The 16212-nt window shown below is 61.1% G+C and overlaps 1 pseudogene; it reads right to left on the bottom strand.

Annotated features, from left to right (window-relative positions):
* Positions 1–496: 496 nt before the first annotated feature.
* LOC146171466 (uncharacterized) lies at positions 497–15805 on the bottom strand (annotated as a pseudogene).
* Positions 15806–16212: the final 407 nt, after the last annotated feature.

The raw sequence follows: 16212 nt of genomic DNA, 5'->3' as shown, positions 1-16212 counted from the left end.
TGAAGGAGTTCTTCGCCATCTGGTGCACGGTGAAGGCAGTCGATGTGGTGCAGCTCTAACTGTGTGGTCTGTAGCTGCAGTGACCACTCACCTGCCTCGGCGAGTGTCGCTTCGCATTGAGTTTCCAGGAAGGCCAAGGCAGGTTCGCAGCGCTTTGCGATGCTGTACCTCCAGTGCCCTCCACGATGGTTTGCGCACAATCACGAGTGGCAGTGCGTAGAGAAATACCCCCATTGCTGCTGCGTTGTAGAGGCGCAGCGAATCCTTCTGGGAAATCCCCAGAGAGATGGTGCACAATGTCAGGTCGCCTTGATGCCACTGGACGCGAACGCAACGTCGATACAGGAGGCGGGAGAACTGCGTCGTCGGAAGGTAGGCTGGAGAATGTTGAGGGCGGCGAATCCCAGCTGTGTTGCTGTGTTGTCCAAGTCGTCACCGCGCCGATCATTGCACGCACTTACCCACGCACAATGATGAGCATTGAAGTCCTAAACGATTAGTAGGCGTGGGGCACAACACGAGACACTGCACGGAAACACAACACGTCGCACGTCACAGCTGGGCGCACATAAACGCTTGACACTGATGTGTCAACACCTCCGACGCGCACTATCACTGCCACGCATTCCTGGGCGTTGCTCGTCGCCGCAGCCGTGTCGATGAGAGCATGCTGAACGTCGTGCCGCACATAAATAGAGGCCCGAGATTTCCCAGATCGGTGGTTCGGGTCGTCGCAGGGGATTGCCGTACATGACACCAACTCACAATTGGTTGGTGAATGATAGCCAACATATCCGGGCAGCTGCATTTGGGGCTCCCCTTCCCTGAGACGGACGTACTCCTCCTGTAGCGCGATTACGTCTGGTTGCTCTGAAGTTATGCGAGAGCGGAACTCGGGATATCGCGCCGCGAGGGAACACACGTTCCACTGCAGGACTGAGAGAATGCGAGGGGCTGCCCGTTGACTAGCCATGGTGTTGACTGTTCAGTGTAGGAGGCACTGTCGCTTCCTTGCAGATGCGGCGACCCTCAGAGCCCTCCGGTAGCAGCGCGCTGAGTGCGCGCAATTCGGGCATCACGCGCATCCGGAGGGCCGCCAACGGAGGTGGTGGAAGCAAGCCTTGCTTGGGTAAGGGGCTGCTGCTGCTGCTGCTCTAGCTGCTTCCAGCTGCTTGCTGCTGCTGCTGCTAGCTGCTGCCAGCTGCTTGCTGCTGCTGCTGCTGCCGCCGCCGCCGCCGTCGCTGCTAGCTGCTGCCAGCTGCCAGGTGCTGCTGCTGCTGCACTAGCTGCTTCCAGCTGCTTGCTGCTGCTGCTGCTGCCGCCGCAGCTGCTAGCGGACAGGTGCTGCTACTGCTTGCTGCTTCTGCTTGCTGCTGCTGCTGCTGCTAGCTGCTGCTGCTGCCAGCTGCTGCTGCTGCTACTGCTGCTGCGGCTACTGCTGTTGCTGTTGCTGCTGCCGCCGCCGCCGCGCCAGCTGCTGCTGCTGCTGCAGCCGCCGCCGCTGCTAGCTGCTGCCAGCTGCTGCTGCTTGCTGTTGCTGGTTGCTGCTGCTGCTGCTACTAGCTGCTGCTGCTGCTGCTTCTGCTGGCTGCTGCTGCTTGCTGTTGCTGGTTGCTGCTGCTGCTGCTGCCCCCGCCGCTGCTAGCTGCCAGATGCTGCTGCTGCTTGCTGCTTCTGCTTGTTGCTGCTGCTGCTTCTGCTGGCTGCTGCTGCTGCTGCTGCTTGCTGTTGCTGGTTGCTGCTGCAGCTGCTCTAGCTGCTTCCAGCTGCTTGCTGCTGCTGCTGCCGCTGCTGCCGCCGCCGCTGCTAGCTGCCAGATGCTGCTGCTGCTGCCAGCTGCTGCTGATGATGATGATGCTGTTGCTGCTGCTGCTGCAGCCGCCGCCGTTGATAGCTGCTGCCAGCTGCTGCTGCTTCTGCTGCCGGCTGCTGCTGCTGCTGCAGCCGCCACCGCTGTTAGCTGCTGCTGCTGCTGCTTCCAGCTGCTTGCTGCTGCTGCTTGCAGCTTCTACTACTGCTGCTGCTGCTGCTGCTAGCTGCTGCTGCTGCTTCCTGCTTCCGCTTGCTTCAGCTTGCTGCTGCTGCTGATGCTCCTTTTGCTGCTAGCTGCTGCTGCGGCTGCTGCTGTTGCCGCTGTTCTGCTGCCGCTGCTGCAGCCGCCGCCGCTGCTAGGTGTCGCTTGCTGCTGCTACTAGATGTTGCTGCTGCTGCTTGCTGTTGCTGGTTGCTACTGCTGCTGCTGCTCATGCTGCTGCTCTAGCTGCTTCCAGCTGCTTGCTGCTGCTGCTGCCAGCTACTTGCTGCGGCTGCCGCCGCCGCTGCCAGCTGCCAGATGCTGCTGCTTGCTGCTGCTGCTAGGTGCTACTGCTGCCAGCTGCTGCTGCTGCTGCTGCTGTTGCTGCTGCTGCCGCCGCCACCGCCGCTGCTAGCCGCTGCTGCTGCTGCTAATGATGATGATGCTGTTGCTGCTGCTGCAGCCGCCGCTGCTGCTAGCTGCTGCTGCTTCTGCTGCTGCTGCTGCTAGCTGCTGCTGCTGCCGCAGCCACCGCCGCTGCAAGCTGCTGCCAGCTGCCAGGTGCTGCTGCTTGCTGCTCCTGATGCTAGCTGCTGCTGCCAGCTACTGCTGCTAGCTGCTGCCAGCTGCTGCTGCTTCTGCTGCTGCTGCTGTTTCTGCTGCTGCCGCCGCCGCTGCTAGCCACTGCTGCTGCTTGCTGCTTCTGCTTGCTGCTGCTGTGCTGCTGCTTGCTACTAGTGCTGCTGCTTGCTGTGTCTGCTGCTGCTGTGCTGCTAGCTGCTGCTGCTGTACTGCTAGCTGCTACTGCTGCTTACTGCTGCTGCTAGCTGCTGCCAGCTGCTTGCTGCTGCTGCCGCCGCCGCCGCTGCTAGCTGCTGCCAGCTGCCAGCTACTGCTACTGCTGCTGCTACTAGCTGTTGCTGCTTCTGCTGTTTGCTGCTGCTGCTACTCTAGCTGCTGCCAGCTGCTTGCTGCTGCTAGCTGCTGTTGCTGCTTGCTGCTGCTGATTGCTGCTGCTCTAGCTGCTGCCAGCTGCTTGCTGCTGCTGCTGCTGCTGCTAGCTGCTGCCAGCTGCTTGCTGCTGCTACTAGCTGTTGCTGCGTCTGCTGTTTGCTCCTGCTGCTATTCTAGCTGCTGCCAGCTGCTTGCTGCTGCTAGCTGCTGTTGCTGCTTGCTGCTGCTGCTGCTACTAGCTGTTTCTGCTACTGCTGCTGCTGCTGCTGCTGTTGCTGCTTGCTATTACTGCTGCTTGCTGCGTCTAGCTGCTGCTGCTCTAGCTGCTGGCAGCTGCTGCTGCTTGTTGCTGCAGCTGCTGCTGCTTGCTGCTTGCTACTACTGCTGCTGCTGCTTCTGCTTGGTGCTGCTGCTGGTGCAGCCGCCGCCGCTGCTAGCTGCTGCCAGCTGCTGCTGCTTCTGCTGCTCCTGCTGCTGCTGCTGGTGCTAGCTGCAGCTGCTGCTGCTTGCTGTTGCTGGTTGCTGCTGCTGCTGCTTGCTGTTGCTGCTGCTGCTGCTTGCTGTTGTCGCTGCTGCTGCTGCTGATGCTGCTGCTCTAGCTGCTTCCAGCTGGTTGCTGCTGCTGCTAGCTGCCGCCAGATGCTTGCTGCTGCTGCTGCTGAAGCCGCCGCCGCTGCTAGCTGCTGCCAGCTGCTTGCTGCTACTGCTGCTGCCGCCGCCGCTGCTAGCTGCCAGATGCTGTGCTTGCTGCTCTGCTTGCGGCTGCTGCTACTGATGCTGCTAGTGGCTGCTGCTGGTGCTTGCTGCTTGCTACTACTGCTTGCTGTTTGGTACTACTACTGCTGCTGGCTGCTGCTTTTGCTGCTTGCTGCTGCTGCTTGCTTTAGCTTGCTGCTGCATCTGTTGCTGATGCTGCTGCTTCTGCTGGCTGCTGCTGCTGCAGCTGCCACTGCTGCTGCCTCCAGCTGCTTGCTGCTGGTGCTTGCTGCTTCTACTACTGCTGCTGCTGCTTGCTGCTTCTGCTAGCTGCTGCTGCTGCTGCTTGCTGTTGCTGGTTGCTGCTGCTGCTGCTCATGCTGCTGCTCTAGCTGCTTCCAGCTGCTTGCTGCTGCTGCTGCTGTCGCCGCTGCTAGCTGCCAGATGCTGCTGCTGCTAATGATGATGATGCTGTTGTTGTTGCTGCTGCTGCTGCAGCCACCTTCGCTGCTAGCTGCTGCTGCTGCTGCTAGCTGCTGCCAGCTGCTGCTGCTGCCGCCGCCGCTGCTACTGCCGCCGCCGCTGCCGGGTAGCTGGTGCCAGCTGCGAGGTGCTGCTGCTGCTGCTTGCTGCTGATGCTGTTGCTGCTGCTGCAGCCGCCGCCGCTGCCAGCTGCTGCCATCTGCTGCTGCTTCTGCTGGTTGCTGCTGCTGCTAGCTGCTAGCTGCTGCTACTGCTGCAGCTGCTGGCTGTTGCTGGTTGCTGCTGCTGCTTGCTGCTGCTACTAGCTCTTGCTGCTGCTGCTGATGATGATGCTGCTGATGCTGCTGCTGCTGCTGCTGCTCTAACTGCTTCTAGCTGCTCGCTGCTGTTGCTTCTGCTTCTGCTGCCGCCGCCGCCGCTGCTAGCTGCCAGGTGCTGCTGCTGCTTGCTGCTTCTGCTTGCTGCTGCTGCTGCCGCCGCCGCCACTGCTAGCTGCTTCCAGCTGTTGCTGCTTCTGCTGCCGCTGCTGCTGCTTGCTGCTGCTAGCTGCTGCCAGCTGTTTCTGCTTGCTGTTGCTGGTTGGTGTTGCTGCTGCTGCTGCTTCTGCTGCTGATGCTGCTGCTGCTGCTGATGATGATGATGCTGCTGCTGCTCTAGCTGCTTCCAGCTGCTTGCTGCTGCTGCTGCTGCCGCCGCCGAAGCTAGCTGCTGCCAGCTGCTGCTGGTGCTGGTGGTGGTGCTGCTGCTGCTCTAGCTGCTGCCAGCTGCTTGCTGCTGCTGCTGGTTGCTGCTGCTACTAGCTGTTGCTGCTGCTTGCTGCTGCTGTTGCATTTGCTGCTCTAGCTGCTGCAAGCTGCTTGCTGCAGCTGCTGCCAGCTGCTGCTGCTGCTACTGCTGTTGCTGCTGCTGCTGCCGCCGCCGCCGCTGCTAGCTGCTGCCAGCTCCTGCCAACTGCTGCTGCTGCCGCCAGCTGCTGCTGCAGCCGTCGCCGCTGCTAGCTGCTGCCAGCTGCTGCTGCTGCTAGCTGCTAGCTGCAGCTGCTGCTGCTTGCTGTTGCTGGTTGCTGCTGCTTCTGCTTGCTGCTGCTGCTGCTGTCTGCTGCTGCTAGCTGCTCCTGCTGCCAGCTGCTGCCACCGCCGCCGCTGGTTGCCGCTGCCGCTGCTGCTGATGCTGTTGCTGCTGCTGATGCAGCCGCCGCCGTTGCTAGCTTCTGCCAGTTGCTGCTGCTTCTGCCGCCTGCTGCTGCTTCTGCTGCTGCAGCCGCCACCGCTGCTAGCTGCTGCTGCTGCTTCCAGCTGCTTGCTGCTGCTGCTTGCAGCTTCTACTACTGCTGCTGCTGCTGCTTGCTTCAGGTTGCTGCTGCTGCTGATGCTCCTGCTGCTGCAAGCTGCTGCTGCGGCTGCTGGTGTTGCCACTGTTGCTGCTGTCTGCAGCCGCCACCGCTGCTAGCTGCTGCTTCCTGCTGCTACTAGCTGTTGCTGCTGCTGCTGCTAGCTGCTGCCAGTTGCTTGCTGCTGCTGCCGCCACCGCTGCTAGCTGCCAGATGCTGCTGCTGCCGCTAGGTGCTGCTGCTGCTGTTGCTTCTGCTGCCGCCGCCGCCGCCGCTGCTAGCCGTTGCTGCTGCTAATGATGATGATGCTGTCGCTGCTGCTGCAGCCGCCGCCGCTGCTAGCTGCTGCTGCTGCTGCTTCCAGCTGCTTGCTGCTGCTGCTGCTGCCGCAGCCTCCGCTGCTGCTGCCAGCTGCCAGGTGCTGCTGCTGCTTGCTGCTCCTTCTGCTAGCTGCTGCAGCAGCCGCCGCTGCTAGCTGCTGCCAGCTGCTGCTGCTTCTACTGCTGCTGCTGCTGCTGCTTGCTGCTTCTGGTTGCTGCTGCTTGCTACTAGTGCTGCTGCTTGCTGCTTCTGCTTGCTGTGTCTGCTGCTGCTGTGCTGCTAGCTGCTGCCAGCTGTACTGCTGCTTACTGCTGCTGATGCTGGTCTAGCTGCTTCCAGTTGCTTGCTGCTGCTGCTGCTAGCTGCTGCCAGCTGCTTGCTGCTGCTGCCGCCATCGCCGCTGCTAGCTGCTGCCAGCTGCCAGCTACTGCTACTGCTGGTGCTGCTACTAGCTGTTGCTGCTGCTTGCTTCTGCTACTAGCTGTTGCTGCTTCTGCTGTTTGCTGCTGCTGCTACTCTAGCTGCTGCCAGCTGCTTTCTGCTGCTAGCTGCTGCCAGCTGCTTGCTGCTGCTTGCTGCTGCTGCTTGCTGCTGCTGTTGCTGCTACTGCTCTAGCTGCTGCCAGCTGCTTGCTGCAGCTGGTGATAGCTGCTGCCAGCTGCTTGCTGCAGCTGGTGCTAGCTGCTGCCTGCTGCTTGCTGCTGCTGCTGCTACTAGCTGTTGCTGCTACTGCTGCTGCTGCTGCTTGCTACTACTGCTTGCTGCTTGGTACAAATGCTGCTGCTGCTGCTGCTGGCTGCTGCTTTTGCTGCTTCTGCTTGCTGCTGCTGCTGCTTGCTTTAGCTTCCTGCTGCTGCTGCCGCTAGCTGCTGCTGCTGTTGTTGCTGCTGCTGCTGTTGCTGGTTGCTGCTGCTTGCTGCTGCTACTAGCTGTTGCTGCTGCTGCTGCTGCTTCTGCTGGCTGCTGCTGCCGCTGCTCTAGCTGCTTCCAGCTGCTTGCTGCTGCTGTGCTGCTGTTAGCTGCTGCCAGCTGCTTGCTGCTGATGCTGCCGCCGCCGCTGCTAGCTGCCAGATGCTGCTGCTGCTTGCTCCTTCTGCTTGCTGCTGCTGCTTCTGCTAGCCGCTGCTGCTGCTGCTGCTGCTGCTGATGACGATGCTGTTGCTGCTGCTGCTGCTGCAGCCGCCGCCACTGCTAGCTGCTGGCAGCTGCTGCTGCAGCTGCCACCGCTGCTGCTGCTGCTTCCAGCTGCTTGCTGCTGGTACTTGCTTCTACTACTGCTGCTGCTAGCTGCTGCTGCTGCTGCTGCTTGCTGCTTCTGCTAGCTGCTGCTGCTGCTGCTGATGCTGCTGCTGTTGCAGCCGCCGCCGCTGCTAGCTGCTGCCAGCTGCTGCTGCTAGCTGCTAGCTGCAGCTGCTGCTGCTTGCTGTTGCTGCTTGCTGCTGCTACTAGCTGTTGCTGCTGCTGCTTGCTGTTGCTGGTTGCTGCTGCTGCTGCTCATGCTGCTGTTCTAGCTGCTGCTCTAGCTGCTTCCAGCTGCTTGCTGCTGCTGCTGCTAGCTGCTGCCAGCTGCTTGCTGCTGCTGCTGTCGCCGCAGCTAGCTGCCAGATGCTGCTGCTGCCGCCGCCACCGCCGCCGCTGCTAGCCGCTGCTGCTGCTGCTAATGATGATGATGCTGTTGTTGCTGCTGCTGCAGCCACCATCGCTGCTAGCTGCTGCCAGCTGCTGCTGCTTCTGCTGCTTGCTTCAGCTTGCTGCTGCTGCTGCTAGCTGCTGCTGCTGTTGCTGCTGCTGCTGTTGCTGGTTGCTGCTGCTTGGTGCTGCTACTAGCTGTTGCTGCTGCTGCTGCTTCTGCTGGTTGCTGCTGCTCTGATGCTGCTCTAGCTGCTTCCAGCTGCTTGCTGCAGCCGCCGCCACTGCTGCTGCTGCTTCCAGCTGCTTGCTGCTGCTGCTTGCTGCTTCTACTACTGCTGCTGCTAGCTGCTGCTGCTTGCTGCTGCTGATGCTGCTGCTGCTGCTAACTGCTGCTGCTGCTGCAGCCGCCGCTGCTGCTAGCTGCTGCCAGCTGCTGCTGCTGCTGCTGCTAGCTGCTAGCTGCAGCTGCAGCAGCTGCTGCTTGCAGTTGCTGGTTGCTGCTGCTATTGCTTGCTGCTGCTGCTGCTTCTGCTGCCTGCTGCCGCTGCTGCAGCCGCCACCACTGCTAGCTGCTGCCAGCTGCTGCTGCTTCCAGCTGCTTGCTGCTACTGCTGCTAGCTGCTGCCGCCACCGCCGCCAGCTGCTGCTGCTGCTGCTGCCGCCGCCGCCGCCGCTGCTGGTAGCTGCTGCCAGCTGCCAAGTCTGCTGCTGCTTGCTGCTTGCTGCTGCTGCTGATGCTGTTGCTGCTGCTGCAGCCGCTGCCGCTGCTAGCTGCTGCCATCTGCTTCTGCTGGTTGCTGCTGCTGCTAGCTGCTGCTACTGCCGCAGCTGCTTGCTTCTGCTGGTTGCTGCTGCTGCTGCTAGCTGCTGCTACTTGCTGTTGCTGGCTGCTGCTGCAAGCTGGTGCTGCTGCTTGCTGCTGCTACTAGCTGGGGCTGCTGCTTGCTACTGTTTGCTGCTGCTGCTGCTTGCAGTTACAAGTTGCTGCCAGCTGCTGCTGCTGCTGCTACTTGTTGCTGCTGCTGTGCTGCTAGCTACTGCTGCTGCTTGCTGCTTGCTTCTGCTGCTGCTGGCTGCTGCTGCTGCTGCTAGCTGCTCCTGCTGCTAGCTGCTGCGGCTGCCAGCTGCTGCTGCTGCTGCTGATGCTGTTGCTGCTGCAGCAGCCGCGGCTGCTAGCTCCTGCCAGCTGCTGCTGCTGCTGCTTCTTCTGGTTGCTGCTGCAGCAGCCGCGGCTGCTAGCTGCTGTCAGCTGCTGCTGCTGCTGCTTCTTCTGGTTGCTGCTGCTACGAGCTCTTGCTGCTGCTGCTGATGCTGCGGTTGCTGCTGCTCTAGCTGCTTCCAGCCACTTGCTGCTGCTGCCGCCGCCGCCACTGCTAGCTGCTTCCAGCTGCTGCTGCTTCTGCTGCGCCTGCTGCTACTGCTGCTGCTCTAGCTGCTTCCAGCTGCTTGCTGCTGCTGCTGCTGCCGCCGCCGCCACTGCTAGCAGCTTCCAGCTGCTGCTGCACCTGCTGCTGCTTGCTGCTGCTGTGCTGCTGCTTGCTACTACTGCTGCTTTGTGCTGCTAGCTGCTGCTGCTGCTGCCAGCTGCTACTGCTGCTTACTGTTGCTGCTTCTCTAGCTGCTTACAGCTGCTTGCTGCTGCTGCAGCTAGCTGCTGCCAGCTGCTTGCAGCTTCTGCTGCTGCCGGCGCTGCCGCTGCTAGCTGCTGCCAGCTGCCAGCTACTGCTACTGCTGCTGCTGCTGCTACTAGCTGTTGCTGCTGCTTGCTGCTGCTGTTGCTCTAGCTGCTGCCAGCTGCTTGCTGCTTGCTGCTGCCGCTGCTGCTGCTACTAGCTGTTGCTGCTTGCTGCTTCTGCTGGCTGCTGCTGCTGCTAATGCTGCTGCTCCTGCCGCTGCTCTAGCTGCTTCCAGCTGATTGCTGCTGCTGCTGCTGCTGCTGCTGTTAGCTGCTGCCAGCTGCTTGCTGCTGATGCTGCCGCCGCCGCTGCTAGCTGCCAGATGCTGCAGCTGCTTGCTTCTTCTGCTTGCTGCTGCTGCTGCTGCTGCTGCTAGCTGCTGCTTCTGCCAGCTTCTGCCACCTCCGCCGCTGCTAGCCGCCGCTGCTGCTGCTGCTGCTGATGACGATGCTTCTGCTGCCTGCTGCTGCTGCAGCTGCCACTGCTGCTGCTGCTGCTTCCAGCTGCTTGCTGATGGTGCTTACTGCTTCTACTACTCCTGCTGCTAGCTGCTGCTGCTGCTGCTTGCTGCTCCTGCTGCTGCTGTTGCAGCCGCCACCGCTGCTAGCTGCTGCCATCTGCTTGCTCCTGCTGCTGCTGCTGTCGCCGCTGCTAGCTGCCAGATGCTGCTGCTGCTGTTGCTTCTGTTGCCGCCGCCAACGCCGCCGCTGCTAGCCGCTGCTGCTGCTACTAATGATGATGATGCTGTTGTTGCTGCTGCAGCCACCGACGCAGCTAGCTGCTGCCAGCTGCTGCTGCTTCTGCTGCCTGCTGCCGCTGCCGCAGCCGCACCGCTGCTAGCTGCTGCCAGCAGCTGCTGCTTCTGCTGCTGCTGCTTCCAGCTGCTTGCTGCTGCTGCTAGCTGCTGCCAGCTGCTGCTGCTGCAGCCGCCGCCGCCGCTGGTAGCTGCTGCCAGCTGCCAGGTGCTCCTGCTGCTTGCTGCTTCTGCTTGCTGCTGCTGCAGTCACCGCCGCTGCTAGCTGCTGCCATCTGCTGCTGCTTCTGCTGGTTGCTGCTGCTACTGCTGCAGCTGCTTGCTGTTGCTGCTAGCTGCTGCTGCTTGCTGTTGCTCGTTGCTGCTGCTGCTTGCTGTTGCTGGTTGCTGCTGCTACTAGCTCTTGCTGCTGCTGATGATGATGCTGCTGATGCTGCTGCTCTAACTGCTTCTAGCTGCTTGCTGCTGTTGCTTCTGCTTCTGCCGCCGTCGCCGCTGCTAGCTGCCAGGTGCTGCTGCTGCTTGCTGCTGCTAGCTGCTGCCAGCTGTTGCTGCTTGCTGTTGCTGGTTGGTGCTGCTGCTTGCTGCTGCTGCTGCCTCTGCTGCTGCTGCTGCTCTAGCTGCTTCCAGCTGCTTGCTGCTGCTGCTGCTGGTTGCTGCGGCTACTAGTTGTTGCTGCTGCTTGCTGCTGCTGTTGCATATGCTGCTCTAGCTGCTGCAAGCTGCTTGCTGCAGCTGCTGCTAGCTGCTGCCAGCTGCTTGCTGCTGTTGCTGCTGCCGCCGCCACTGCTAGCGGCAAGGTGCTGCTACTGCTTGCTGCTGCTGCTGCTAGCTGCAGCTGCTGCTGCTTGCTGTTGCTGGTTGTTGCTGCTGCTGCTTGCTGCTGCTACTAGCTGCTTCTGCTGGCTGCTGCTGCTGCTGCTTGCTGTTGCTGGTTGCTGCTGGTGCTGATGCTGTTGCTGCTCCAGCTGCTTCCAGCTGCTTGCTGCTGCTGCCGCTGCCGCTGCTAGAGGCCAGATGCTGCTGCTGCTTGTTGCTGCAGCTTGCTGCTGCTTCTGCTGGCTGCTGCAGCTGCTGCTTGCTGTTGCTGGTTGCTGCTGCTGCTGCCGCTGCTGGCGCCGCCGCTGCTTGCTGCCAGATGCTGCTGCTGCTGCTGGCTGCTGCTGCTAGCTGCTGCTGCTGCCAGCTGCTGCCACCGCCGCCGCTGCTAGCCGCTGCTGCTGCTGGTGGTGATGATGATGCCGTTGCTGCTGCTGCTACAGCCGCCGCCGTTGCTAGCTGCTGCCAGCTGCTGCTACTTCTGCTGCCTGCTGCTGCAGCTGCCACTGCTGCTAGCTGCTGCTTCCATCTGCTTGATGCTGCTGCTTGCAGCTTCTACTACTGCTGCTGCTGCTGCTTGCTGCTTCATGCTTGCTGCTGCTGCTTGCTTCAGCTTGCTGTTGCCTGCTGATGCTGCTTCTGCTGCTGCGGCTGCTGCTGTTGCTGCTGCTAGCTGCTCCTGCTAGCTGCTGCTGCTGCTGCTGCTCTAGCTGCTGCAGCCACCGCTGCTAGCTGCTGCCAGCTGCTGCTGCTTCTGCTGCTGCTACTAGCTGTTGCTGCTGCTGCTTCTGCTTCTGCTGGCTGCTGCTTGCAGTTGCTGCTGCTGCTGATGATGCTGCTGCTGCTGATGCTTCTGCTGGCGCTGCTGCTGCGCTAGCTGCTTCCAGCTGCTTGCTGCTGCTGATGCTGCTAACTGCTGCCAGGTGCTTGCTGCTGCTGCTGGTTGTTTGCTGCTGCTGCTGCTGCTTGCTGCTGCAAGCTGCTAACTGCTGGTACTGCTGCTGCTGCTTGCTGTTGCTGGTTACTGCTGCTGCTTACTGCTGCTACTAGCTGTTGCTGCTGCTTCTGCTGCTGCAGCCGCCACCGCTGCTAGCTGCTGCGAGCTGCCAGGTGCTGCTGCTGCTTGGTATTTCTGCTTGCTGCTGCTGCTCGCTGCTGCTGCTGCAAGCTGCTTGATGCAGCTGCTGCTAGCTGCTGCCAGCTGCTTGCTGCTGCTGCTGCTGCTGCCGCCACTGCTAGCGGCCAGGTGCTGCTACTGCTAGCTGCTGCTGCTGCTACTGCTGCTGCAGCCGCCGGCGCTGCTTGCTGCCAGATGCTGCTGCTTTCTGCTGCTTGCTGCTGCTGCTGGCTGCTGCTGCTAGCTGCTGCTGTGCCAGCTGCTGCCACCGCCGCCGCTGCTAGCCGCTGCTGCTGCTGCTGCTGATGATGATGCTGTTGCTGCTACAGCCGCCGCCGTTGCTAGCTGCTGCTGCTTCTGCTGCCTGCTGCTCCTGCAGCTGCCACCGCTGCTAGCTGCTGCTGCTTGCAGCTAACTGCTGCTGCTGCTGCTTGCTTCAGCTTGCTGCTGCTTGCTGATGCTGCTTCTGCTGCTAGCTGCTGCTGCGGCTGCTGCTGTTTCTGCTGTTGCTGCTGCTGCCGCTGCTGCAGCCGCCGCCGCTGCTTGCTGCCAGATGCTGCTGCTTTCTGCTGCTTGCTGCTGCTGCTGGCTGCTGCTGCTAGCTGCTGCTGTGCCAGCTGCTGCCACCGCCGCCGCTGCTAGCCGCCGCTGCTGCTGCTGCTGATGATGATGCTGTTGCTGCTACAGCCGCCGCCGTTGCTAGCTGCTGCTGCTTCTGCTGCCTGCTGCTCCTGCAGCTGCCACCGCTGCTAGCTGCTGCTGCTTGCAGCTAACTGCTGCTGCTGCTGCTTGCTTCAGCTTGCTGCTGCTTGCTGATGCTGCTTCTGCTGCTAGCTGCTGCTGCGGCTGCTGCTGTTTCTGCTGTTGCTGCTGCTGCCGCTGCTGCAGCCGCCGCCGCTGCTAGCTGCTGCCAGCTGCTGCTGCTTCTGCTGCTGCTAGCTGCTAGCTGCAGCTGCTGCTGCTTGCTGCTGCTACTAGCTGTTGCTGCTGCTGCTAGCTGTTGCTGGTTGCTGATGCTGCTTACTTCTGCTACTAGCTGCTGCTTCTGCTGCTGCTGCTGCTGCTGCAGCCGCCACCGCTGCTAGCTGCTGCCAGCTGCCAGGTGCTGCTGCTGCTTGGTACTTCTGCTTGCTGCTGCTGCTCGCTGCTGCTGCTAGCTGCTGCTGCTGCTTCTGCTGGTTGCTGCTGCTGCTGCTGCCGCCGCTGCCGCCGCCACTGCTAGCTGCTGCTGATGCTGCTGCCACTGCTGCCGCTGCTGCTGCTTGCTACTGCTTGCTGCTGCTGCTGTGCCGCTAGCTGCTGCTGCTGCTGCTGCTTGCTACTTGCTACTACTACTACTGCTGCTGCTGCTGCTTGCTTCAGCTTGCTGCTGCTGCTGCTGCTGCTGCTCTAGCTCCTTCCAGCTGCTTGCTGCTGTTGCTGCTGCTAGCTGCTGCCAGCTGCTTGCTGCTGCTGCTGCCGCCGCCGCCGCTGCTAGCTGCAAGGTGCCGCCGCCGCCACTGCTAGCTGCTGCTGCTGCTGCTGCTGCCGCTGCTGCTGCTGCTGCTGCTGCTGCTTGCTGCTTGCTACTACTGCTGCTGCTGCTGCTGCTAGCTGCTGCTGCTTGCTTCAGCTTGCTGCTGCTGATGCTGCTGCTGCTACTGCTGCTTAGTGCTGCTTCCAGCTGCTACTGCTGCTCTAGCTGCTTCCAGCTGCTGCCAGCTGCTTGCTGCTGCTGCTGCTGCTGCTCTAGCTGCTTCCAGCTGCTTGCTGCTGCTGCTGCTGCTAGCTGCTGCCAGCTGCTGCTAGCTGCTGCCAGCTGCTGCTACTAGCTGTTGCAGCTGCTGCTGCTGATGCTGCTGCCGCCGCCACTGCTAGGTGCCAGGTTCTGCTGCTGCTGTGCTGCTTGCTGCTTGCTACTACTGCTGCTGCTGCTAGCTGCTGCTGCTTGCTTCAGCTTGCTGCTGCTGATGCTGTTGCTGCTGCTGCTGCTACTGCTGCTTACTGCTGCTGCTGCCAGCTGCTTGCTGCTGCTGCTGCTGCTGCTAGCTGATGCTAGCTGCTGCCAGCTGCTGCTGCTGCTGCTACTAGCTGTTGCTGCTGCTAGCTGCTGCTGCTAGCTGCTGCTGCTGCTCTAGCTGCTGCCAGCTGCTGCTGCTTCTGCTGCTGCTGCTACTAGCTGTTTCTGCTGCTGCTTGCTGTTGCTGAAAATAACGGCTTGAGGGGCAAGTTGGTGCATCATCGTATTCAGATATGTGGTGCAAATAAACACAAACACAGGAGAAGGTACACAGCACACGCGCACACTACCAACTGTAAGAAGAACCGGAAAACACTTCCTCTTCTACACCCAGGCACGTCTCAACTTCCTCTTCTTCTCATTTTCCTCTTTTTTGCCCAGGGGGAAAAATGGCACTCACTTCCTCGCAGACCTTAACCTTGTCCAAACATGGCGGTGACTGTCATGATTGGTTGATGTTTTCGGGCTGAGAGGAAGAAAGTGTCAATATTCCCTTGGGAAAGAAGAGGAAGAATAGAAGAAGAGGAAGAAGAGATTGGTCACCGCCATGTTTGGACAAGGTTAAGGTCTGCGAGGAAGTGAGTGCCATGAGTGCTGCTGCTGCTGCTTGTTGCTGCTGCTATTTGCTGCTGCAATTTGCTGCTGCTGCTTGCTGCTGCTACTAGCTGTTGCTGCTGCTGTTTCTGCTGCTGCTGTAGCTGCTGCCAGCTGCTGCCAGCTGCTGCTGGCTACTGCTGCTATTTGCTGCTGCTGCTTGCTGCTGCTACTAGCTGTTGCTGCTGCTTGCTGCATCTACTAGCTGTTGCTGCTGCTTGCTGCTGCTGCTGCTGCTGCTCTAGCTGCTGCTGCTGCTAGCTGCTGGTGCTGGTGCTGATGCTGCTAGCTGCTGCTGCTTGCTGCTGCTGGTTGTTGCTGCTATTTGCTGCTGCTGCTGCTTGCTGCTGCTACTAGCTGTTGCTGCTGCTGCTCTAGCTGCTGCCAGCTGCTTGCTGCTGCTGCTACTAGCTGTTGCTGCTTCTGCTGCTGCGGCTTGCTGCTACTGCTGCTTGCTGCTGCTAGCTGCTGCTGCTTCTCTAGCTGCTGCTGCTGCTGCATTCTGCTTCTGCTTGCTGCTGCTGTTGCTTGCTACTGCTTGCTGCTGCTGCAAGCTACTACCGGCTGCTTCTGCTTGCTGCTGCTGCTGCTTGCTACTGCTTGCTGCTGCTGCTGCTGTGCTGCTAGCTGCTGCGGCTGCTGCTTGCTGCTAGCTACTACTGCTGCTGCTGCTTGCTGCTTCTGCTTGCTTCAGCTTGCTGCTGCTGATGGTGCTCCAGCTGCTACTTCTACTTACTGCTGCTGATGCTGCTAACTGCTGCCAGGTGCTTGCTGCTGCTGCTGCTGCTGCTGGTTGTTTGCTGCTGCTGCTGCTGCTGCTTGCTGCTGCAAGCTGCTAACTGCTGCTACTGCTGCTGCTGCTTGCTGTTGCTGGTTACTGCTGCTGCTTACTGCTGCTACTAGCTGTTGCTGCTGCGGCTTGCTGCTGCTTCTGCTGCTGCTGCTGCTGCTGCAGCCGCCACCGCTGCTAGCTGCTGCCAGCTGCCAGGTGCTGCTGCTGCTGCTTGGTACTTCTGCTTGCTGCTGCTGCAAGCTGCTTGATGCAGCTACTGCTAGCTGCTGCCAGCTGCTTGCTGCTGCTGCTGCTGCCAGCTCCTGCCAGCTGCTGCAGCTGCTGCTGCTGCAGCCGCCGCCGCTGCCAGGTGCCAGATGCTGCTGCTGCCAGATGCTGCTGCTTTCTGCTGCTTGCTGCTGCTGCTGGCTGCTGCTGCTAGCTGCTGCTGTGCCAGCTGCTGCTACCGCCGCCGCTGCTAGCCGCTGCTGCTGCTGCTGATGATGATGATGCTGTTGCTGCTGCTGCTACAGCCGCTGCCGTTGCTAGCTGCTGCCAGCTGCTGCTTGCAGCTTCCACTACTGCTGCTGCTGCTGCTGCTGCTGCTGCTGCTGCTTGCTGCTTCATGCTTGCCACTGTTGCATGCTGCTGCTGCTGCTGATGCTGCTGCCACTGCTAGGTGCCAGGTGCTGCTGCTGCTGCTAGCTGCTGCTGGTTGCTGCTGCTATTTGCTGCTGCTGCTTGCTGCTGCTACTGGCTGTTGCTGCTGCTTGCTGCTGCTGTTGCTCTAGCTGCTGCTAGCTGATGCTGCTGCCGTTGCTGCTGCTCCCGCTGCTGCTAGCTGCTGCCAGCTGCTGCTGCTATTAGCTGTTGCTGCTTCTGCTGCTGCTGCTGCTTGCTGCTGCTAGCTGCTGCTGCTGCTCTAGCTGCTGCGTGCTGCTTCTGCTTGCTGCTGCTGCTGCTGCTTGCTACTGCTTCCTGCTGCTGCTGTGCTGCTAGCTGCTGCTACTAGCTGTTGCTGCTGCTCTAGCTGCTGCCAGCTGCTTGCTGC

The sequence above is a fragment of the Amblyomma maculatum genome, unplaced genomic scaffold (genome assembly GCF_055883805.1).
Source record: "Amblyomma maculatum isolate TAMU_Amacu unplaced genomic scaffold, ASM5588380v1 scaffold_22, whole genome shotgun sequence".
Lineage (NCBI taxonomy): Eukaryota > Metazoa > Arthropoda > Arachnida > Ixodida > Ixodidae > Amblyomma > Amblyomma maculatum.
This window is presented reverse-complemented; position numbering and strand designations above follow the sequence as displayed.